Consider the following 26,795-nt stretch of genomic DNA (forward strand, 5'->3'; position numbering starts at 1 on the left):
TGCAATGAGTCCTGTTGGTATGAGAACATAACTGATTTTGAAACTCATCCCAGTAGGGTACTGTGGGGGTGTTTGCATGGCCTGCGACGGAGTGGCTAAGAATGTGAGCATAGAAAAAGCTACAACATTTTGAGGTTCATGCAACTTTTGCTGTGGGGTATCCCCTGTCTGAGCAGAATAGATATATGAACACAATAGATAAGTGGCAAATATTCATCTCACCACATACAATACTGATGCCTGGGTAAATCAGGACTTCGCCACAGAAGCAGAGGTGACAGTTGTGGTGGTAACTCAAGGTCAAGGAAACTGGCAACTTGCTTAAGCTGCCTCTCTCAGTGGGTGTCTGGGGCCATGAGAATCTGCCATATCTAGTTGTGTGGCAAATGGGAAAATCTCTTATCATTAACTACCAAGAGATTTTAAGGTATGTATGTCTTTTGCTGTAGGGCCTTTCCCCAAATTGAGCATCATCTTGAAAGAGTGGTGATGTTAGTAATGGTTCAGGAGTAGATTTCAGGTCCAAGGTGGTGCCGTGGCAAAGAAGTCAAACCAGACTTTGAACATCATCAGTAGCAAACGGGGCAAAAGGCCAGAGAACTGATCAGATAAGGTTTATGCACATCTTTGGGAAACCTCAGATGCATGTATTTAAAGAGACACTCAATCAATAGACAAGTAGGGATTGGTAGCATCAAGATTTGACTACTAACAGATATTGTTAATATTCATACATTGTATTCACCTTATTGTAAGTGTGTTGCTGGAGCAGATGTCTCTCACATACCTAAAACTTGAACAAGTTTTTCAGAGAAAATGAATTTGTTTTTCAAGTCATTGTAGCTACTCTTCGTTTATGTATATTATCAGATAATGATTTGCAGCTTTTAAATGACTTAGAAAACTAAAGCTTATTTTCTACAGCCATAAAATTTTATTTTCCAAGTTTGAAATTTGAAGTTCAAATTTCGAATGAGATTATTAAAATAATGTATTCTTTGGCTTTTTCCTTTATAAAATATTGTCAGGGTTTTTGTTTGCTTACTTTAGTTTTTGCTACAGAAGTACCAGTTGAATATCCTTTATCCAAAATGCTTGGGATCAGAAGGATTTGACATTTCTTTTTTGGAGGGATTTTGGAATATTTGCATTACGGATTGAGCATTCCTGATCTGAAAATCTGAAGTCTGAAAATCTCCAATGAGTGTTTACTTTGGGCATCATGCCAGTAGTCAAAGTTTCAGATTTAGGGGCATTTTGGATTTCAGATTTTTAAATTAGGAGTGCTCAACCTGTAATACTTGCTTGGCTTTGAAAAATGTGAAGGTCAAGGAATGCATAAAAAAGCAGTATTGTCCTTAATTCTACCGCCGATTCCTTCAAAAATATGCATAGCTAGTGATCAGGATGTGTCAAACAAGGGGATTCTTTCATTTCTACCTTTGTTCTTGGTCCATCTAAGGAAGTAATTAATACCCTAAATTCCCATGTCAGATACTTTATTAAAGAAATTAACTTGATTATTCATAATCTCTCAAAATAAAAGGCAATGTCTGTGAGAATTATTCTTTCTATTTTTTGATCTGGCGGGTTGTTTGCAATCATATGGTGCAGTAATACAAGCAATAGGATGTCACCGAAATGTACAAAATTCAATATCAATGATATTGGTAGCTAACATATTTTGTACTTAGTATGTGTCAGGCTCTATTATAAGAGGTTTGCATGTATTATATTACAAATGCCTCACAAAAGCTCTATGAGCAAGTACTATTATTATCCCTATTTTACAAACAAGGAAACGAAGGCATGTAAAAATCAAATAGCCTGTCTGAGCCTACACAGCTGGAGTCCATGGGTAACACAGGCAGATTAACTTTGTTTATTAAGTCTCTTGTAGAAAATTAGTGGATGGACTGGCATTTGAGGGAAAATCTTGCATTTGGTATTGACTATTGACATATAATTCCTTGCACTTTTTAACTTTATTAGTCTCTGAATGAAAATAGGGCATATATATGAAATGTGGCATTTCAAAATGCCAGTTAGCAAGCATCATAAGGGAATGTAACCCCCTATGGAAGATGCCAGTGCTTCTCCAGTAAGGAGAAGTTGAATCATTGTGCTTTTGATTACATATTACATTTCCACCTCACTCTGAATAAGGAAGGGACATACTTTGTGGCATTTTAAATGTTAGTATTAGCCAATGTGAAACTAGCTAATTTATTCTGGTCAAAGGAAAGAGGTATAGAATTGAGCATTATTGTAAATTCATGTTAATTCCTAATAGTTCCTTTCCCAGGAATCCAAATTTAACTTCATGGTTTCGATAAATCTAATAAATTGTATGAGAACAGAAGGAACAAATTATTCCAGATGCATGCAATCAGACCATTTCCAGCAAATGGAAAACATTATAATTCCACACCATCCTATGATAGATTTGAGGTACAGAAATGTGAAGCATTGAACCTTGTAGCTGTATAGCTGGAAATTTTATTCATGGTAACTTTACCAGAAATTACACCTGATGGGATCTGTGTTCTGCCAACCTTGTTTGTTTTGGGTCATGAGGTATAGGAAGTGGGGAAGATGAAGACATAAGAGAGAAATTTAACCACACAGAAATCCAATTTGGATAATTTACACATTGTGTAAAAGATCTTTCTACTTAAAGCAACACTTGACTTAAAGATACCAAAACTGAATTCTGTATTTCATCACAACTCACTGAACCTGGAAAATGACTACGAGCTTTGAGAACCCCTCCAGCTGCAGATGATAAATGTCAAAGAACTTTTGTTCTTTGTGTACTGAGAGTTATCAGTACACTAGAACCTCAGCAGACCTAACTGAAGGCTCTTTCCTGAACCAAAAACAATAGGAATTTTCAAAAACCAATTAAATACAGACTTAGGAACTCATTCAGTCTTATCCAGGATGTGGTTTTCAATCCTGAATTAGCAGAACTATAATGAACCCCGCCTTTGAAGCACATTAAAACCCCTTGATCTTTTTTCCCACTACGGTGATTCCTCAGTAAATTGCTTTATTGGTTTTATTTCTTTGACTGGAAGGAAATATACAATTCATTGTTCATGTTATTGATCACTGTAGCAGTCCTTATATTTCCTCTAACAATTGTGTCTGTTCTTCTTCCATGTATTAACATGCTACATTAATTTTTCAATACTTAAGATTTTATATTTTCATTTAAAATACAAATACAAGTATATGCCAAAATGTAATTTTAATGCATTCTATTCTATATAACTAAAACATTCTAAAATTTTTCAACTTGAAAGGGGACTTTGTCACATGTTGCTGGAAAGTTGTGTAGTGGAGTCACTTCAGAGATTACATGTATTGCTAGGATCAAAATCATCTTTCAAGGGCTTAGGTACCAGGCATCCTCATTTCATTAGATTCTCTTTATGTACTCTGTAGTTTTCATCTTCATGGCTTATCTGTATTATCCTAGAGAATTTCTTCAATCTCTCTAACACATTAGAGATTGTTCTTGCAATCTGACTCTGTCGAGTCAATCATATTTCTTCCTTCCTTTAAGATCTGACCAAACACTCATCTCTAGCAAATTTTCTCTGATCAGTTCCATTATTCTCTGACTTTGACTCATCTTTTAATATTAGCATAGTTAGATATATTGTTTTTGATGTTTTGCTTTGTAGTTGTACTTTACCTTCTGGTTATCTTACAAGAGTATTCCAAGTTTGCTGTTACTGTTCACAGCAGCTCCAATATCTTTTGAGATAACTCACGTCATCTATTGGTAATAATAATGCATTGCCCTTTTAAGCAAGGACAACCATTATAAATCATCAGGGTTTTTCTTTTGGAGGGAACAGGTATCAATCCCTCCAGCTTTTAGAAGCTTCTTTGTAGACTCTCTACCAGATGGACGCGTAGTAAAAGCAAGTTGAAACATGTATCTGTCAAATATCAAATAATTATTAGAAAGGAGACACAAAACCATAGTACATCTTATTTTTTGTAAACTCAGGGAAGTCACTGATCTCTCTCCTCAGCCACTTTGGACCATCACCTTGCAGGAATAAAATGTAAGAATCCAGGATAGTAGAATCTGTAATTCCCAGAGCTGTTTGTTTTGCTGTGGTCTTATCTCAGCTTTATTGAAATATAATTGAGAAATAAAAATTGTATAAATTTAAAGTGTACAAGGTGATATTTTAATATACATATACACTGTAAAGTGATTACCATGATCAAGCTAATTAACATATTCCTCACTGCATAGAGTTATATTCTTTTTGTTTATAGTGCTGAGAACATTTAAGATCTATTTTTACCAAATTTCAAGTATCTAATGTTGCCATTGAAAGTAATGGCAAATCCGCAATGACTTCTGCATCAGACTATTATTATTATTATTATTAACTATAGTTACCATGCTGTACATTTGATCTCCAGAATTTATTCATCTTATACTGAAAGCTTGTATTCTTTGACCTAATCCCCCGTTTCTCTAATCCCCCAGTCCTTGGCAACAATCTCCAGTCTCTGTTTCTGTGAGTTTCACTTCAGATTCCACATGTAAGTGAGGTCATGTGGTATTTGTCTTGCAGTGTCTGGCTTATTTCACTTTGGATAATGTCCTCTAAGTTCATCCATGGCAGGATTTCCTTCTCTTTTAAGGTTGAATCATATTTCATTGTATATAAACGTAAATATACAGACACCATTTTTTCTTTATCCATTCATTCATCAACAGACACTTAAGTTGTTTCCATACTGGCTATTGTGAATAAACTACAGTGAAAATAGAAGCGAAGATACATTTTCAAGAACTGTTTTTAATTCCTTTGGATACATACTCAGCAGTGAAGTGGGATTGCTGAATCATATTGTAGCTCTATTTTTAATATTTTGAGGAACCTGTATACTCTTTTTTATAATGGCTAGAGCAGTTTAGAATCCTATCAACAGTATAAGGGTTCCTTTTCTCCACATTCTTGCCAACACTTGTCATTTGACATTTTGATAATAACCATCCTAAGAAGTGTGAGGTGATGCCTCATTGTGATTTTGATTTGCATTTTCCTGATTAATGATGTTAAGCACATAATTTTTTCATACATTATAAAGCTACAGTAATCAAAACTGTATGTTACTGTCACAAAAACTGACACATAAACCAATAGAACAGAATGGAGAGTTCAGCAATAAATCCATGCATGGGTACAAAGGTACTAAGGATACACAAGGGGGAAAGCATAGTCTCTTCAATAAATGGTGCTTGGAAAACCAGATAACCATATGCAAAAGAATAAAATTGGACTCTTATCTTACACAATACACAAAGTTCAACTAAGAATAGACTTATACATAAGATCTGAAGTCGTAAATATCCTAGAGGAAAACACAAGAAAAGCTTCATGACATTAGTCTTGAGAATGATTTTACGAAGATGACCCTCAAAGCATAGGTAATGAAAAACAAATATAAACAAGTGGGTCTACATCAAACTACCAATGTTTGCACAGCAAAGGAAACAATCAACAAAATGAAAAGGCAACCTACAGGATGGAAGAAAATATTTGCAAACCATATATACAATAGATGACTAATAGCCGAAATACATAAGGAACTCATGAAAATCAATAGAAACACAAGCCAGCAAACACAAGCACCTAAATAAAAATGTGGGCGAAGGACCTGAATAGACCTTTTTTTAAAGGTCACATGCAAATGACCAACAGATATCTGAAAAAGTACTCAACACCAAAGCTCTGTTTTGTCCAGTGTCCCCACTCCCATCACAGAGGAATTTGTCACCTTACCTGACAAAAAGAATGAGATCATTTCATCCGTCTCAAAATAAAGGACCCAAGAATATATCCCCAACCAATGTGGGAAATCTCTGCTGGTAGAGACCATCCAGCAAGTGACATCATCACCAGAACGGCATTAAGGGATACAGTTTAAATGTTGCAAAAGATTTTTAAAAAGAACCACGAGTGAGATAACACTCAGAAATAATTTTTAGTTTTATTATGTATAATAATGTTACTTTGTCAGTGTAAGAAAATATTTCTGTCTTTCAGAGTAGATGCTATATTTGGTTCTGCCTCCCACTCCCCACACCACTATCCTACTTTATTTCATAGAGGAGTCATTTTGTGGCCTCACAAGAGAGTTGGCCGATTCTGCTGAAAAATTGGCATTGACGTTTGCTTGTGGGAGTGCCTGAGGACAGAGAAACCTCCCAGCTTGCATGACTAGGTTGGATAACTTCTTCCTGTTTGCCAATAAACATTATGTTTGGCAGAAAACGGTTAAAGATTTGCTTCTATTGCGGCAGGCTGCCTGTTAGTGAGAGGAGTGTAGTCTTCCCTTCCCATAGCTGGAGACTTTTAACACATACCGAAAAAAGACTTCATTGCTTCTAAAGGATCAAATTGGCTTATGTCAGTTTATAACAATAGGATTTTATCACTGACTGGCCATACTGACCTAGTAGTAATAAGAGTTTTTTTCCCGACCTGTCTCTGAAATGGTAGCTGCTTCATCAACATCTTGTCTGAATTATTTTCTTAATGACTCTCTTTTCTCTCAAAATCTGAAGGTGTTCGAAAAGTGCTAGCAGTTTAAACCAAGGTCCATTTTGCAAGGACTCTCAGTCAGCATATTTTACAGAGAGAATGACTGGTGGAGTCATTTTACTAGAAGACATAACATGGCTTGTAGTCCCAAGTCAGATGACTGCAGGCCAGGTAGCAGGTCTTCTCTTAGCCCTTTTCTCCCCACCTTTCCATGCAGCAGAGGGCAGTAGTGAACTGTGCATTTGTCTATGCTTTATTTCCTTTAGAAACATAAGCCAAATACATACAATAATAATACATTTAAAATAATATTTAAACTATTCCACATGTATAGTATTTTTGCTCCACTGAACAAAGGGATTTACCTGGGCCACAATCCAATAGATAGTAGCTAATTTTAGACTTCAGACTTGTGCTTGTTTGGACAACTTAGAATTTGAGTCTAATGTTATATTGCAACTAGTTGTTAACAAATCAGATGTGAGAAGAAATTAGACATTTCAATGTTTTCTGAGAAACATAATTTCCTTAAGGAAATGTTGTGGCATAAATGTATTTTAGCTATATTTTAAACTTAAAACACTGTGTTCTTCAAGGAAAATATCAAATCTTTCACAAAATTCTATCTTCTTTAAAAGCCTCTTTAATAAATTAAATAAAAATGATGTTTATTGTCAAACAACTACATATATGGAACTTAAAAATTAGAGTTATGCAGTAGGAAAAAGTCCTTTAACTCACTTTTTGGTACTCACTACTTCTGTTTACCTGGGCTAGTCAATTTTAGCTTTTTAAAAGTTTCTTAATTTCTGGTACTTACCTACATATTTGAAAATATCATGTTTATCAAAATTTTTCCTTATTTTTTGTCTTAAATGTCATCTGTCGTCTTCCTAGTAAATAAGATGAAAAGTTAGCTCTCTTACACTCCTCTCCAATATCTCCTCTCCATATTCTTCCAAAAAATCATTTAAAATTATTCAATCTTGGGCCTTGTGCTTCACTTGTAGTAGGCAATTACTAACTGTATATCTAGTTGCAGGATATTTGAACCACTGAAAGGAGTTTCCAATGAAGAAAAGGTTATTTTCATATATTTAAAAACATATAGAATGCAGCTAAGGCTGTGTTTAAGGCAACCCACAGGATGGAAGGAAAATTTGGAACTCAATCTTTTTTATGTCAATTTTTCCAAAATTATCTATGACTTGAATACAATCTCAATCAAAATTCCATCTTTTTTTTGAAAATTTGTGCACTTTCTATAAAAATGTAGATCTAGTATACTTACGGTAAGCTCAAAAGAGAACAAATGAAGGCTATACTGTACCAGATGTAAAGACTTGTTATAAAAGCACAGAAATTAAGACAATGTAAGATTAGTACAAGCACAATCATACCAATGAACTAAAATATAGAACCCAGAGACAGTTCCACACATGATATATGATACGATATGTGACAAAAGCATTGTTGTAGTTCTGTAAGTTAGAAAGAGCTAGGTCAACTGGATATCTATATGGGAAATATGTACTTTGACCTATGATATATGTGATAGGCAAAAATTAGGGGTAAATCATATGCCTAAATATAAAAAGAAAAACCATAATTCTTCCTGAAGAAAATGGGGGAAAATCTTTAAGATCTTTAAATAGTTGATGTTTCATGAAGATCTTTTTAAACAAAGATTTCTTAAACAGAGTGTGAAAACTCAAACCATACAAAAAAGATTATAAGTGAACTGCATTAAAATTAAGAATTTAACCCCTGCTGCTATTTAAATCATGCTGCTATAAAGACACATGCACATGTATGTTTATTGCGGCACTATTCACAATAGCAAAGACTTGGAATCAACCCAAATGTCCATCAGTGACAGACTGGATTAAGAAAATGTGGCACATATACACCGTGGAATACTAGGCAGCCATAGAAAAGGATGAGTTCGTGTCCTTTGTAGGGACATGGATGCAGCTGGAAACCATCATTCTCAGAAAACTATCGCAAGAACAGAAAACCAAACACCGCATGTTCTCACTCATAGGTGGGAATTGAACAATGAGAACACTTGGACACGGGAAGGGGAACATCACACACCAGGGCCTGTTGTGGGGTGTGGGGAGGGGGGGATAGCATTAGGAGATATACCTAATGTAAATGACGAGTTAATGGGTGCAGCACACCAACATGGCACATGTATACATATGTAACAAACCTGCACGTTGTGCACACATACCCTAGAACTTAAAGTATAATAAAAAATTTTTAAAAATTAAGAATTTATTTTTATTCAAAGACATTTTAACATTAAGTTTTAAAAAGCAAAGCATAGACTCATATTTGATAAATGAATTATATTCAGAATAAAGAGCTCCTACAAAAGAATAATAATAAAAAGACTGACAATTGATTTTTTTTTCTTTGGTTTAGATGGAGTCTCACTCTGTCACCAGCCTGAACCTCTCGGCTCACTGCAACCTCCACCTCCAGGGTTCAAGTGATTCTCCTGCTTTAGCCTCCCGAGTAGCTGGGACTACAGGCATGCGCCACCATGCCCGACTAATTTTTGTATTTTTAGTAGAGATGGCGTTTCACCATGTGGACCAGGATGGTCTCCATCTCTTCACCTCATGATCCGCCTGCCTTGGCCTCCCAAAGTGCTGGGATTACAGGCGTGAGCCACCGCGCCTGGCCTGACAATTGATTTTTTAAAAAAACAGGCAAAGACTCCTCACAAGAGAGTATATTCCAATGATCAATAAGGATAACAAAAGGGATGTGCAAATGGCTAGGTACAATTGGTTAGAGAATTGCAAATTAAAGTACAATGAAATACAGATACACATCTATCACGATAGCTGAAGTTAGAGTCTATCAATGCCAGCAAGGATGTGGAGCAGCCAAAGAAAGTATAAATGGTAGGAGCAAGGAGCCAGCACTACCCTTAGGCTAGGATAGCTGAAAGACAGGACCTCCCGGAAGTCCACTGGAAGAGAAACCCAGCAACTGCCACCTAAGGCCCAGTAGGGAGGGAGCTTTCCTCTGCTAGCCAATCTGTACCTTCCATTAAACAAACTAAATTGGAAGCCAGAGGGCGCTGGGTGCAGCTGATGCAATCCGAGAGGTCAGACTCCCATAGCACAGAACTGAGTGGAGGGCTGTGGTGACTGATCTGGAGGGGTAAACAAAGAGCCAGCACAGACTGTTTAATCATTTGATCATTTGTTTGCTATCTCTCTATCAATGTAGCTAGCTAGGTTAGTTAGTTATTTATTTTTGCCTAGCTGTTTCTGTTGATTTACTTTTTGATGGAAAGTTGTTGCATATGTGAAGAAAATCAAATGGCACAAAAGATTCAGAATGACAAGCAACTAACGTTTGTATGCTTACAGGTCAGGCCTTTGCTAAGCTTATTTACAGACTTCAGGGCTTCTTGCTCGAGGTACAGTATGATTAAATTTTGGAGGTGGAAAGAGGACATTAGCTAAAGGCAGTTGCATGTGCTACAATAGTAACTTTTTTTAAAGTTTCAAAGGCAAAATACTTTTACAGTGAGTTTTATTAAAATTTTCATAATCAAAACTTACAAGGGAAGAGAGACAAGCATAATCTAATACCATGATAACTAATAGTTATAATTAATTTGACTAATGTTCCCATTAATTAATTAATTTAATAGAGCAATACTTATTTTAAGGGAGTATTTATCATTTGAACAGCCGGCAATCATTTGTTCACCTTATTTTCTTAAAGAAAACATATGCAGAGGCAATGTTAAAATAATGACTACATTTTGCAATAGAAGGTTTTTGTGTTAAGTGCATGACTTTTCCCCTGGCACGAAAGACATGTTGTTCATTGCAGCAAATGGAATATATGCTGCACAAAATACTTGTCATTATCTAACCACCAAAAATACATTACATTTTAAATATATTTAATATTATTATCTTCTAACATATTTATAAACACAACGTTTTTTAAGAATTATGTTTTATGTATACCTACCTAAGAGTTATTTCAGGTTCAGTTCCAGACCACTGCAATAAAGCGAATATTGCAATAAAGTGAGTCACACAAATGTTTTGGTTTCACAGTGCATATAAAAGTTATGTTTACACTATCTTGTAGTCTAGTAAGTATGCAATAGCATTATGTGTAAAAAAATGTGGAAACCTTAAAAAATACTTTATTGCTAAAAATGCTAATTAATGATCATCTGAGCCTTGAGAGAGTTGTAAATTTTTGGTGGTGAAGAGTCTTGCCTTGAAGTTCATGGATGCTGACTAATCAGAGTGATGGTTGCTAAAGGGTGGGGTGGCTATGGCAATTTCTTAAAATAAGAGAACAATAAAGTTTGCCACAGTGATTGACTCTTCCTTTCACAAAAGATTTCTCTGTAGCATGCGATGCTGTTTGTTTGAAAGAAGTAGAACTTCTTTCAAAATTAGAGTCAATCCTCTCTAACCCCGTTGCTGCTTGATCAATTAAGTTTATATTATACATATATATGTGTATATACACATATATACACATAAATTTATATCATATTCTAAATTCCTTCTTGTAATTTTAACAATGTTCAACTCATCTTCACCAAGTATAGATTCCATCTCAAGAAACCATTTTCTTGGCTTATCCGTAAAAAGAAGCTTCTCATCCTTCCAAATTTGATTATGAGCTTGTAGGAATTGTCACATCTTCAGGCTTTACATAGAATTCCAGATCTCTTGCTATTTCTCCTATCTCTGCAGTTGCTTCTTCCTCTGAAGTCTTGAACTCCTCAAAGTCACCCAAGAGGGTTAGAATCAACTTCTCCCAAACTCCTGTGAGAGATACTTTCACCTCCGCCCATGAATCACAAATGTTAATGGCATCTAGACTGGTGAATCCTTTCCAGAGGTTTTGAATTTACTTTGCCCAGATCTATCAGAAGAATCACTATATGTGGAAGCAATAGCCTTACAAATGTATTTCTTAAATAATGAGATTTGAAAGATGAATTACTCCTTGATCCGTGGGCTGAAGAATGGATGTTGTTTTAGCAGGCATGAAAACAACACTACTCTCCTTGTACATGTCTATCAGAGCTCTTGGGTGAATAGGTGCATTGCCAATGAGCATTAATATTTCATAAGGCATCTTTCTTTTTTTTGGAGGAATATTTTTAGTTTGTTAAATAAAAATGTTTTTTAGAATGGTGCTTTTCACATTACAAAAATAAACCAAAATGAAGAAAAGGTCACTGTAAAATGATGGGAAAAGGATCTGTAGATTTGCTTTTAGTATTTCAAATAGTCAACAATGCACGCCATAAAATGAATGCAAGATCACAACAGTCTTGTATTTACTTTGTATTTGAAGAAGATAGTGAAATAAGTGGCCACATTCTATTTTCTTTTAATTGTTGTTAATATGGTTGATCCGATTGGCTCTTTGATGAGTGTCATCCACGAAGTTCTACAGTTGTTCTATTAGCATTCGTTTTTTAACCTTGATGCTTCTTTAATGACATTTTGTAAAAATATTAGTCTTGTTTGTAAACTGCCTTGCACATGCTTCAGTAAAGTGAAGATTCCTTCATATTTTCTCCCTGGCTTTCGGATCTCTTTCATTATTTGTGCTTTTAGTTTGGTATTGACCTCTTCATGGCTTTTGCAATGCATCACTTTCTTTCCTTTGTTGAGTGAAGATGCTGGTATATTCTTTTTAGCACATTGTTCTTTATCTCTTGGCTCCTCATAATTTTCTAAAAATCCACCAACAGTGAGGTCATTGGTTCCTAAATGGTCATGACCAAGAGCCTGCCTCTGTATGATTGGTTAGCCGTTCCAGTAAACTGACTGGAGAAGATGTTGAAAATTCAGTATCCATAGCATTTGGTGTAATGTCTGATGAAAGTTGGTCTGCAACATGATTTTCAACCACATCATGTACTATCGAATCCTTAGTGGTTTCTTGTCAGGAGAACCTGCTACCGATGGTTACATGAGTTCTTTTCTATTTCCTAAATGTCTTGGCTGGTTTGAGAAATAAAGGGAAAGAGCACAAGAGAAAGAAATTTAAAGCTGGGTGTCTGGGGGAGACATCACATGTCGGCAGGATCCGTGATGTTTCCCGAGCTGTAAAATCAGCAAGTTTTATTAGCAATTTTCAAAAGGGGAGGGAGTGCACAAATAGGGTGTGGGTCACAGAGATCACATGCTTCACAAGGTAATAAAATATCACAAAGCAAGTGGAGGCAGGGCGAGATCACAGGACCACAGGATGGGGCAAAATTAAAATTGCTAATGAAGTTTCAGGCACACATTGTCATTGATAACATCTTATCAGGTAACAGGGTTTGATAGCAGACAACCTGTGTGACTGAAATTTATTAGGCGGGAATTTTCCTCGTCCTAATAAACCTGGGAGCGCTACAGGAGACTGGGGCTTATTTCAACCCTTTGGCTTCAACCATAAAAGACAGCACGACTTGAGGGGGCATTCATAGGCCTACCCTCAGGGTGCATTCTCTTTCTCAGGGATGTTCCTTGCTGAGAAAAAGAATTCAGGGATATTTCTCCTATTTGCTTTTGAAAGAGGGGAAATATGACTCTGTTCCATCCAGCTCACCAACGGCCAGAAGTCTTATCTCTGGTGTTCCCTGAACATTGCTGTTATCCTGATCTTTTTTCAAGATGCCCAGATTTCATATTGTTCAAACACACATGCTCTACAAACAATTCGTGCAGTTGACACAATCACAAGGTCCTGAGGCGACATTCATCCTCCTTAGCTTATGAGGAAGATGACGGGATTAAGAGATTAAAGTAAAGACAGGCATAGGAAATCACAAGGGTATTGAATGGGGAAGTGATAAGTGTCCATGAAATCTTCACAATTTATGTTCAGAGATTGCAGTAAAGACAGGCATAAGAAATTATAAAAGTATTAATTTGGGGAACTAATACATGTCCATGAAATCTTCACAATTTATGTTCTTCTGCCATAGCTTCAGCTGGTCCCTCCGTTCGGGGTCCCTGACTTCCCGCAACAATTTCTGAAATTTTATGAAGAGGAAGAGGTTTAATAAGATCTGGCTGTGCTTGAGTTGTAGGTACAGGTGGTCCTTTTCCCCCTACATGATTGCTTACAACAGGATTCTGCTGTCTCCCTTTTAGTAGTGGAGACATGCACCAATGTCTTTTAGGGATCCCTTGCATATTTGGTTCTCCAGGTCGTTTATGTTCATTTTGAGGTCCAGCCACAAATTCATCTGCTTCATCTATCATCATACCCTTCTTATCCAGCTTAAAGGGGTTGCCAAATGTATGCAACCTTTGTGGCTGATCAGGATTAAGTTCTCTTAGTGGAGAAGGTACTTGCTTGAGGTATTTCTGGTAGTTCCCCATTTGTGCTATAGGAACACTGTGCACTGATCTTCGTCCTGTCCTTTAAGAAATCTGCAAGTGTGCTTCAAAAGATTAGATCTCATTCTTGTTAAGTGATCCAAAAGATTTCATCTTGGTATGTCATAAGCATTTCTAAATGTCTGTGGCTTCAAATCCTTATTCAGCAAAGCAACTTGGAACCCAGTGTATTCCTTCATATTAAGGTCTAGCAGTCTGTGAGGGACACCCTCTGAAATTCCCTGAAGGAGTTGTTGAAAATCTCCCCTATATGCCATTGATAAACCATGTGATCAGCTCCGGACTTTTATTCCAGTTTCCTGTACCACCTTTTTTGCCTACAGATTCAGTGACTCGATCAGGTTCTATTTTGGCTTGTTGACTCAGTTTTTTGAGGTGTGAAATGACACTGTAACTAAGTCCGTATTCCATACTGTCTGCTATTAGGTTAGGTGCTCCCATAATACTAACAGCTTTCTTCAAGGGCCCGAGATAGTAAGGAGGCATTGTCTTCAAACAACTTTCAAATGACTGTCTTCACTTCAATGTTGGTTTTGCCTTACACACTTTAAACAAGTCATCTAAGAGGGGAAGAAGGACTGGATAATTGTAAGCCATCACAAATAAGTTGACACAGTTCAGTGCTGTACTGGCTTTCAGGTAACCAAAAGGGTGACCAAGTTCACTATATTTTGCACTATTGCTCACATACACCTGCCAACATGTTTGAGGAGATTTCCTTTCCAGGATAAATAGAGTCAGTGGTGAAAGTTCCAACTCATATTTGTCACAAGGAAGTTTATCAATAACCATTGGTTCACAGTCTGTACAGGAAAACTTCACTACAGGATGAGATGTATGAGGTGGTAGTGCTGGTGAATTTTGATCTGGCCAAAAAGACTCTGGAACAGGCCAATGACCTATAGGAATCCCAGTTTTAGCATTTGGTGTGACATATACGAGTTTGTGACAGCTATGCCAAGGCTGAGATCCAAAGGGCCTTGAAATATCTGGCTGCCCATCTTCTACAGGGGAAGGATCTGGTCCTGTTTTTTCAAAGTTTATTACCACCCCACTTTGTACTTTCTGCACCAAGGACTCTAGACACTGATTAAGTGTTCTTGGAGAACACACAAAATATGAATGGCTGCCTGTCACTTCACATATTGGTGTGATTGCAGAGTCATCTAAAGGCACACCTGTCAACTGTTCTGATTCTACCGACATGGTGCCGGGCAACCGCCAACACTAATGCACAGAGTCTCTGATCCCAACGAAAAGGTTCCTTGGTCAATTCACTTCCAGGAAAAGGAGAATTAAGAGGTAAATGAATCTCATCCTGGACTCCACTGGTGGTGGTCAACTTGCTCCCATCAATAATTGTGATAATTATTTCTGACTTCAAGAAAAAAGGGGTTCTTCCCTGCCCATAGTTGTCTATGCCAGTTACTAATCTATTTAAATTTAATAAATCAAAAGCTGTCCTTAGGATTGGCCAAGAGTCCTAAGTCCTTCAGCCTGAAGGTTTTTCAGTTCATTCATAAACGTTGCATGGTTTTCTTTCCATCCAGCCTTGATAGCATAGGGCGGCTCTTCGAAAGTGACCAGCACATACCTGTCTCCTCTGCTGGCAGGGCCCCGGGCACGGAGCTGCGGGATGGGAGGAGGAACAGAGCGGGTGAGAGGGAAGCACAGAGGCGAGGTTAGGAGGCAGAGAAGGGGCGCCCAGCGGCCCCGCCGCCCCCACAGTACCGCACACGCAGCTGCCACCCCTCCACGCCGCTCCCCCCACACAGATTGCTCCCCACTTACCGCCCGGGGCCGGAGCCTGAGCCCCGGCCAAGCCCGTCTCGCAGCGCCCGCCCGGTGGGGGAGGGGAGGGAGGGGCATTTTTCTTATCAGCAAGTCTCAATAGTGGGCTTAAAATATTCAGTGAACTGCGCTATAGATAGATGTGCTATCTTTTAAGCTTTATTGATCCACTTATAGAACACAGGCAGAGTAGATTTAGCATAATTCTTAAGGGTTCTAGGATTTTTTGAATAGTAAACGACCATTGTCTTCAACTTAAAGTCATCAGGAGCATTAGCCCCTAAAAAGAGAGTCAAACTGTTTTTAGAAGCTTTCAAGACAGGCATTCACTTCTCCCTACTACAGACCTAGATGAAATCTTCCAGTATAGGGCTATTTCTTCTACATTGAGAATCTGTTGTTTAGTGTATTCATCTTCATCATTTATCTTAGCTAGATCGTCTGAATAAGTTGCTGTAGCTTCTCCATCAGCATTGCTGCTTCATCTTGTGCTTTGATGTTATGGAGATGGCTTCCTTCCTTAAATTTCATCAACCAACTTTTGCTAGCTTCCAACTTTCTTCTACAGCTTCCTCACATCTATCTCTAGGCTTTCCCTGAATTGAGAGTTTGCACTGGGTTAGGCTTTGTTTCAAGAGAATGTTATAATTGGCTTGATCTTCTGTCAAGACCACTGAAACTTTCTGCATGTCAGTAATAAGGCTGTTTCACTTTCTTATCATTTGTGTGTTCATTGAACTAGCACTTTAAATTTCTGCCAATAACTTTTGATTTGTATTCACAGCTTGGCTAACTGTTTGGAGCAAGAGGCCCGGCTTACAGCCTATCTTGGCTTTTGACATGTCTTCCTCATTACACTCAATCATTTATAGCTTTTTACTTAAAGTGAGAGACACGGGACTCTTCCTTTCACTTGAACACTTAGAGGCCATTGTAGGATTATTATTTGGCCTAATTTAAATATTGTTGTATCCCAGGGAATAGGAAGGATCTTGGAGAAGCATATAGATAGGGGAATGACTGGTCTGTGGAGCAGTAAGAACACGTACATGTATTAATTAATTTTGCTGTCTTATATGGGAGTGGTTTGTAGTGCCCCCAAACAATTACAATAGAAAGTTTAAGATCACTGATTACAGATCACTATGATAGATATAATAATAATTAAGCTTGAAACATTGTGAGAATTATCAAAATGTGACACAGAGATCCAGAATGTACAAATGCCATCTCTGTGTAGCATTGGGAAATGACACTGATAGACTGATAAAATTGCTTAGTGCAGACTTGCCGCAAACCAGTTTGCAAAAAATGCAGCATCTATGAAGTGCAATAAAGTGAAGTACCGTAAAGTGAGATATTCCTGTAAGTTAAGTATCCTTTGTTTTCACCTATACCACAAATGTTTCCCCATATGAACATCATTGCATAGATTTCTATTGTCCATATCAGTAATAATTTCTTAATGAGGGATCAAATTCACATTAAGTATTTTAAAAAATCTTGATACATAATAGAAAATTACCTTCCTGAAAGGATTCATCAATTTACACTCTTGGCAGCATTTAATCAGAATTCAGGTTCACAGTTTCTTCACCATTTTGTTCTTTGAAAATTTGATAGGCCAAAATCTGTTATGTCAATATTTTATTATGAATTTATTTGATTACTTGTGAGATTAAATATGCTTTCTTGTTTAACGACCAGTTTTATTTCTTCTGTTTTATGCTGTAATTTATTTAACTGAATCCACATGTTCTGTCCTTTTGGCTAATAGATATTTAAAATAATTATTTTTTAACAAAGAATAAGTATGCCAAAAGTTATTATATGAGTTTTGAATATTTCACTAGTTTGTCCTTTAAAGTAGCTTCTAATTTTTTAACACTAAAACAATTTTGACTTTATATGTAGTCAAGTGTATAACTTTTTGTATAATTTTTAGTGTTGGGAGATTTAATTTGGCTTAAAATTTTAATATTTAATCCATTTATAGTTTATTTTAATGTAGTTGTAAAGGGAGATCCAATTTTATTGTGTGTGCGTGTAGATATGCATACATATATATATTTAAAATTTATTTATTTTTGAAATAGAAAGCCTTTCCAAAAGCCTTTCCAAAAATATCTAAAAGAAACTTATTTGTTCCACACTAAATTATTTTATTCTTTACACAAGCTATAATGTTGACTTTTTTTCATGCCTTACAGCTAGAACTTTTAAAACAATATTACTAATACTATTTACAAGAATCCCTATTCCCCATTTATTTTAATAGAAATACCTCTGTTACTACGAAATACTTAATTATTCCATCATAGTCTATAATTTGATTTGTTTATTATCTTTTTAATCTAAAAGTTACTATGGAATACTTTTAATTTCTAAATTGTAAAGTATGTATAGTGGTGAATGAGATTTAGTGATTGTGCTTTTGTTATTTATTTTTAACTGAAATATATTTTGTATGTATTTGTAGGAAAATAGATACTTGTAAATGTGGCATTTTATGATTTTTTGAGATATTCTTTGTGATTCAGTGTGTATATTTCTTTCCATATGCCAATATTTTTCTCCATATCCATATTAAAAATGTGGATAACAAAGTTAAATTTATAGTTAATAATATAATATTACAAATTATTTTATATGTACTTTTTTGTGTCCTTGATTAATAGTTTTTAGGAGGTGTATATTACAAGTATAGGTGCAAAAAAACTCATAGTGGAACATGTCAATGCAATATAGCCACTAATTTGATGACTCTTACTTTGGATTCTGTGTTAATGTTTAATAGTACTGCACTGTTCCTATTTGAGTTTCTCAGATGGATTTTAATCCATCTATTTATTTTAACATTTTATTGCTATTTTGATTTAGGTATATTTCTTAAACTTTTGAGTTTTTTTATTAATTCAATATGAGAGGTTTGGTTTTGTTTTGTTTTGTTTTGTTTTTGAGACGGACTCTCTCACTTTAGCCCAGGCTGGAGTGCAGTGGCATGATCTCTGCTCACTGCAAGCTCTGCCTCTCGGGTTCACACCATTCTCCTGCCTCAGCTTCCTGAGTAGCTGGGACTACAGGGGCCCACAACCACCCCCGGCTAATTTTTTTGTATTTTTTGTAGAGACGGGGTTTCACTGTGTTAGCCAGGATGGTCTCGACCTCCTGACCTCATGATCCACTCGGCTCAGCCTCCTAAAGTGCTGGGATTACAGGCGTGAGCCACTGTGCCCAGCCCGAGATCTATTTTTAATAAGATATTTAATCTATACTAATTTCATAGCAAATTAGCATGCTCAAATTAAATTCCTCCTTATGAATTTTCATTCTCCAGGAGTTTTCATCTCAATAAATGGCCATGACATTAATCCAGATTCCAGGGTACCCATCACTATTTCTCTCTCTTTGATACTTTGAAAATTCAGTTCTGGCTGGGCATGGTGGCTCAAGCCTGTAATCCCAGCACTTTGGGAGGCCGAGGTGGGCGGATCACCTGAGGTCGGGAGTTCAAGACCAGCCTGACCAACATGGAAAAACCCCATCTCTACTAAAAATACACAATTAGCCAGGCATGGTGGCACATGCCTGTAATCCCAGCTACTTGGAAGGCTGAGGCAGGATAATTGCTTGAACCCAGGAGGCGGAGGTTGTGGTGAGCCGAGATCGTGCCATGGCACCGCAGCCTGGGCAACAAGAGCGAAACTCCATCTCAAAAAACAAAACAAAACAAAAGAAAAGGAAAAAAGAGGGGGGGGGGGAGAAAATTCAGTTCATCTGCAAATCCTGTTGACTATATCTCGAAAGTGAATTTCTTTTTATTTTTTATTTTTTATTATACTTTAAGTTCTAGGGTACATGTGGATAACGTGCAGGTTTGTTACATATGTATACCTGTGCCATGTTGACGTGCTGCACCCATCAACTCGTCAGCACCCATCAACTCGTCATTTACATCAGGTATAACTCCCAATGCAATCCCTCCCCCTCCCCCTCCCCCCTCCCCATGATAGGCCCCGGTGTGTGATGTTCCCCTTCCCGAGTCCAAGTGATCTCGTTGTTCAGTTCCCACCTATGAGTGAGAACATGCAGTGTTTGGTTTTCTGTTCTTGCGATAGTTTGCTGAGAATGATGGTTTCCAGCTGTATCCATATCCCTACAAAGGACACAAACTCATCCTTTTTTATGGCTGCATAGTATTCCATGGTGTATATGTGCCACATTTTCTTAATCCAGTCTGTCACTGATGGACATTTGGGTTGATTCCAAGTCTTTGCTATTGTGAATAGTGCCGCAATAAACACGTGTGCATGTGTCTTTATAGCAGCATGATTTATAATCCTTTGGGTATATACCCAGTAATGGGATGGCTGGGTCATATGGTACATCTAGTTCTAGATCCTTGAGGCATCGCCATACTGTTTTCCATAATGCTTGAACTAGTTTACAATCCCACCAACAGTGTAAAAGTGTTCCTATTTCTCCACATCCTCTCCAGCACCTGTTGTTTCCTGACTTTTTAATGATCGCCATTCTAACTGGTGTGAGATGGTATCTCATTGTGGTTTTGATTTGCATTTCTCTGATGGCCAGTGATGATGAGCATTTTTTCATGTGTCTGTTGGCTGTATGAATGTCTTCTTTTGAGAAATGTCTGTTCATATCCTTTGCCCACTTTTTGATGGGGTTGTTTGTTTTTTTCTTGTAAATTTGTTTGAGTTCTTTGTAGGTTCTGGATATTAGCCCTTTGTCAGATGAGTAGATTGCAAAAATTTTCTCCCATTCTGTAGGTTGCCTGTTCACTCTGATGGTAGTTTCTTTTGCTGTGCAGAAGCTCTTTAGTTTAATGAGATCCCATTTGTCAATTTTGGCTTTTGCTGCCGTTGCTTTTGGTGTTTTAGACATGAAGTCTTTGCCCATGCCTATGTCCTGAATGGTACTACCTAGGTTTTCCTCTAGGGTTTTTATGGTATTAGGTCTAACATTTAAGTCTCTAATCCATCTTGAATTAATTTTCGTATAAGGAGTAAGGAAAGGATCCAGTTTCAGCTTTCTACTTATGGCTAGCCAATTTTCCCAGCACCATTTATTAAATAGGGAATCCTTTCCCCATTTCTTGTTTCTCTCAGGTTTGTCAAAGATCAGATGGCTGTAGATGTGTGGTATTATTTCTGAGGTTATAATATGTCATCTGAGAATTGAATTAGGTTTTCCTTCAGTGTCATTTTTGGCACGCAATTCAAAGACATTCAAATAAATAAATGAATTTGCTATAAGACAACTCTTTCAATTACCATATAGTTATTTATGTCAATTAACATGATTTCTCAAAGCTTATAGATATTAAAATGAAAAAAATGACATCCCTTACTGAGTTTCTAAGAATATATTTTATTTATTCATTACATGCAAACTACTGGAGAGTAGCGAAATCCTATTCATCTCACTCAGAGGCACATTATATGTCTGGTATTTAACAAACATACAAATGAATATTTTATATTGTTTTGATTAGTTGTATAATAATATATAAAATTATGACTTAATACAAATAAATATTTAGACACTTTATGTTGTCACGGGAAATAAAAATTAATATTTAATTCATATAAACACTTTGTTTCAAAGAAGTATAAAAGTGATCTAAGCTGGGTGTGTTGGCTCACGCCTGTAATCCCAGCCCTTTGGGAGGCCCAGGCGGGTGGATCACCTGAGGTCGGGAGTTTGAGACCAGCCTGACCAACATGGAGAAACACTGTCTCTACTAAAAATACAAAATTAGCCAGGCATGGTGGCACATGCCTATGATCCCAGCTACTCGGGAGGCTGAGGCAGGAGAATTGCTTGAACCTGGGAAGCAGAGGTTGCGGTGAGCCAAATCGCACCATTGCACTCCAGCCTAGGCAACAAGAGCAAAACTCTGTCTCAAAAAAATAAAAATAAAAAATAAAATAAAAGTGATTTCTTAAAGATCAGTTTCAATCTTCTGCATATGGTTAACCAGTTCTCCCAGCACCATTTATTGAATAGGGGGTCTTTTCTCTATTGTTTATTTTTGTCAGCTTTGTTGAAGACCACCTAGTTGTAGGTGTGCATATTTATTTCTGGGTTCTCTACTCTGTTCCATTCATCTATGTGTCTCTGTAACAATCCCATGTTGTTTTGGTTACTGTAGCCTTGTAGTGTAAAGTTGGGCAATGTGATACCCTTTGCCTTTGCTCATGTTGCTTAAGATTACTTTGGTTATTTGGGCTCTTTTTAGCTGTTGTTGTTCCATATGAATTTTAGAATAGTTTTTTTTCTAATTCTGTGAAAAGATGACATTGGTAATTTGATAGAAATTGCATTGAATTTGTAGAATGCTTTGAGCAGTATGGACATTTCAATGATGTTAATTCTTCCAATCTAGGAGTATGGGATGTTTTCCTATTTTTTATGTCATCTATAATTTCTTTCAACAGTAGTTTGTAGTTCTCTTTGCACAGATTTTTCACCTCCTTCGTTAGATGTATTCCTAGGTATTTTTATTTTGTGTGTGGCTACTGTAAATGGGATTACATTCTTGATTCTGCTCTTACCTTGAATATTGTTGATGTATTAAAATGCTATTGATTTTTTTACATTGATTTTGTGTCCTGAAACTTTACTGAAGTCATTTATTAGGTCGAGGAGTCTTTTGCAGTAATATTTAGGATTTTCTAGAAATAAATCCTATCATCAATGAACAGCGATAACTTGACTCCCTCTTTTCCTATATAGATAACATTTTATTTCTTTCTCTTGCCTAATTACTCTGGCCAGGACTTCCAGTACTATATTGAATAGGAGTGATGAGAATGGACATCCTTGGGTATATGCCTAAAGGAAATTAAATCATCCTATCAAAAAGATACCTGAACTCATATATTTATCACAGCACTATTTGCAATAGCCAAGACATGGAATCAACCTACGTGTTTATCAACAGTGGATGGACTAAAGAAAATGTGGTACATAAACAGCATGGAATACTTTGCATCCATAAAAAAAGAACAAAATCATGTCATTTGCAGCAACATGGTTATGGCTGGAGATCATTATTGTAAGCGGATTAATGCAGAAATGGATAATCAAATGCTGCATGCTCTCACTTATAAGTGGGAGCAAATATTGGGGACACACGAACATAAAGAGTGAAACAATAGACACTGGAGACTCTAAAAGTGGGGAGGAGGGAAAGGAGAAAGGGCTGAAAAACTACCTATTGGGTACTATGTTCACTATTTGTATGACTGGTTCAGTAGAAGTCCAAATCACAGCATTATGCAACATATCCATCTAGGTTTGTCTTTTCCATAAAGCTGCAAGTATACCACCTGAATCTAAAATTTAAAACGATAAAATTCCTTGGAGGAGTTGTGAGCAAAACAGATTGTGGACCGCTTCTTTCTCTTGCCAATTTATTTTTTTTCACAGTACGTGGCATTTTGCAATTGATCACTTTATTTCTCAGAGGTTCTCAGGCATAAATAACAGACTGCACTCTGACTGGTATCAGAAGGCATGGGAATTGTTCAACATTATAGGTAGGTTTTGAAATTCCCGGGAGGGTGAAATATATAGATCCTGAGGCTATTTAACCAATAACAATTCCCAACTACACTATGTGGTCTTCTCACAATGATGGTACTGACAGTATCACTCACTCATATAACACTCTGAACTGGAGTTCCACCCCTGACACCCTGGAATTCCACGTGCCTCTGCCTGCCCCTGCCCCCTGCCCTGCAGTGACTCATTCACTCTAAGTATTTGCCTGATCATTGCTTAGGTGCAAATGGTTGGTGGAAAAAAGACCATGTGCTTCTACCTACACCACAAGGACCATGCGCTTATACCAACCTACAAGGAAGTTGGGTATATCAGCTTTTTATTCTATCTCTAGAAACTGGGGCTCATAATGTAGAAAATTACCAAAAACAAGAAGGAAATGTAATAATTCTGTACAATCATACAGAGATTCCTTTGTCTACTTCACTGGAGCATAAGCTCATCATTGAGAGTTGCAGTTTTGTCTTTCCCATTCCATCTAGCAGAGTGAAGAGACCATAGCTTAAAAGATAAACTGCATCACTTCCATTGCATGTATTTAGGAAACAGAATTGGGGTAAGGAGAGAATTTTTTTTTATAGTACCATCATTGAGTAGCACTTCTGTAACAGAAGGTCAGTTGCCTCATATTTTGGTCAATAGAGTCTAAAACCTTTGAGTATGAGACATAGAAGGCATGAAATAAAAATATCTTCCTCATCTTTCTTCATGTAGATATGTAGATGCTGCATACATCTACATAGGAAGCATAGGAAGACCCAGTTAGCAACTTGCACTCAATTTCAGGGACAACATATGATTTATCAATTTCTAAATTAAGCATTAACTCAGGCTTTTCAGAATACGCTGGATGAGTACTGTGTAAACAGATGTTTTATGTCTTCAGTGTTTTCACTAATTTATATTCATTTCTTACACCCAACATATTATTAATCTATTTATCACACCATTCTATTAGCCCAGTGTAAACTAAAAGTGACATTACTGTCCTCTTACTTTTGCAAACATATATTATTGCTAAAAACACACCTGCAACCACTAATAAATGTTTTTCGGCTTATAGCACATTACAAAGGCAGTTTACTATGCTTATTCTTGTTAATGTAAATCAGAAGGGCCTTATACTGACCTTTGTTATGGATTGATGTGTCCATCCAAATTCATACACTAACATCCTAATTCCTAGTAGCCAGGGATGTGACCCTATTAGGAGATAATAGGGTCTTTACTGAGGTAATCAATGTAAAATGAGGTCATCTGGGTGGACCCTAATTCTCTATGACTTGTGTCCTTATAAAAAGAAGAAATTTGGACACGGACATGCATATTGGGAGAACACCATGTGAAGATGAAAGTAGAGATCATGGTGATGCTTCGCAAGCCAAGGAACATCAAAGATTCCCGGCTATCTTAATTGCACCTTTTGAGTTACTTGTTTCCCAGGCATGTAGTGGGGTGTGAACTTCTTTTAAGGAGTCCTATTCCAGGCAGCCTAAAAATAAGAGGCTGGCTCAGAAGACGAAAAAGCTGAGTCAGACCTTAGGAACAACTTTCTTTCAAAACATGTCTTCCTGGTCTTTTCTTGGACTTAGTTTTCTCTCTCTCTCTCTCCTTTTTTTTTTTTTTTTTTTTTTTTTGGAGTGAAATAGTCACATTTAAATAGCTGAGGTTCTGATATGAGCCTAGAAGAAAAGGACCAAAGAAATAGCAGACTGCCTTTATTGCTTCAAGATTCTTGCAGGTCCATCCCGTCCAGCCTCATTTACCAGGAGACTGCATTGAAGTTTGAGGGAAAATGCTCACCAAGTATTAAAAAGCAGGTATGTGCTTGGCACTGTCCTAAACATTTTTGTTCCTCTCATGATCTTGAATTAAACTTCACAATGAGTCAAGGAATGTGGAGATTCCCAATCTTCACTGCACATCATATGATCCTAATTCGATGTATTTCTTGTGTTCTGTCATGATTCTTTTTTCTCATTAAATTTTTCATGCCCATGTTACTTAGCTCCACCTTCTCTGTGTATAATAGTGAATCCCCTCATTTTGTCACTGGTGATGCTGTTGGTTAGGTATTGCTCTCTTTCCATAAATTATTGTTATGTATTTTTTTCACAAAAATACAAAGTGAAATCTTTTTTTGTTTGAGTGTTTGTATCTATAAAAAGGGAATGGAAAGCGGACCAGAGTGCTCACTGTAATGGTTACAGACATAATAAAATGTTGTCAAAGCCTGTTTAATTCCTGCAGCAATTAAATACAATTTCAGGATGACAACAGGGCTTTTGCCATAATCCTTTAGCACGTTTGGTGCTGCAGATATGTTATCGGAAAACCAACATCTTAGAAAGAATGTTGAAAGTTGTGTTCTATGCAACCCTAAGATAAAACCAGACTATATGAAGGTTTATAAATAAAATACCTGTCTGTATTTGATTTTATTGTGCTTTATACTATTTAATATCCAATTACTTATGGTTCGTCATTAGACTGATGTTTCCATACTGACCTGTTTTTATAAAACAAATGTACACAGTATCACCAGGACTGCTACTGAATTTGCAGAGCCTCTTGCTCAAAAATCGTTAAGAATTTCAAGATGCAAGAGCAGAGCACTGAACAAAATATGGGGTCTTTTTAAAGTGTGAGGCCCTGTGTGACCTCACAGATTATCTATCCATGAACTGGCTCTGGTTATCACTCTTAAGAGGAGCAGCAGGAAGAGCACTGTAAAATTGCCTTATCTTGAGCTGTTGACCTAAGTGGTCTTTTTTTTTTCCTCCAAAATCTTTTCTACCAAGCCAGCCTCTGTATAGCTTTCTCCATTCCAATTGTCTCACACAGAGTGGACAACAACCTTTGATTTTGAACAGGGTACCTAGATAATATTTTCCCTTTGTATTGAGAGTTTACCTAGACTTTGAGGTGCATGGCACTTATGATTCTTCAAAGGAGCATACACATTACAAATTGATTTCTTCCTTATGCACTAATGAGATATGGATGATAAGGGAGCTCAGTGTTTTGTTTCCCAAATGCCATTCTTGGGTATCTGCACAATTCAGTTTAAGGGCTTGTGCCATAGGCGTTTTCTTTTGTGTGCTTCTAAAAATAATCATTGGTTTTTGAGTCCATGGGGTGAGGTTATGCTATGTTTTGATGAAATATATGATTACATGTTTTAAAACCACTTGGAAACAGATGACAAAAAATAAGAGCTAGCAGTTATTTACCTACTTCAGGTGAGAAGTTACACTAAAATTAATCATGTTAATATATTATATTGTAATAAGATAGATGCTTAATTTAGAAACTGATAAACTGTATATTGTCCCTGAAATGTAGTAGAAATTGACATTTTGACAAGATTTAAATGAACGGACAATGAAATCTCTCACATAGTAAAATCAAGTCCTCC

The 26,795-nt window shown here is 36.8% G+C and overlaps 1 pseudogene; it reads right to left on the reverse strand.

The window, feature by feature from the left end:
* Window positions 1-11,911: 11,911 nt before the first annotated feature.
* On the reverse strand, window positions 11,912-15,637 carry LOC101011644 (annotated as a pseudogene).
* Window positions 15,638-26,795: the final 11,158 nt, after the last annotated feature.

The sequence above is a fragment of the Papio anubis genome, chromosome 5 (assembly GCF_008728515.1).
Source record: "Papio anubis isolate 15944 chromosome 5, Panubis1.0, whole genome shotgun sequence".
Taxonomy (NCBI): domain Eukaryota; kingdom Metazoa; phylum Chordata; class Mammalia; order Primates; family Cercopithecidae; genus Papio; species Papio anubis.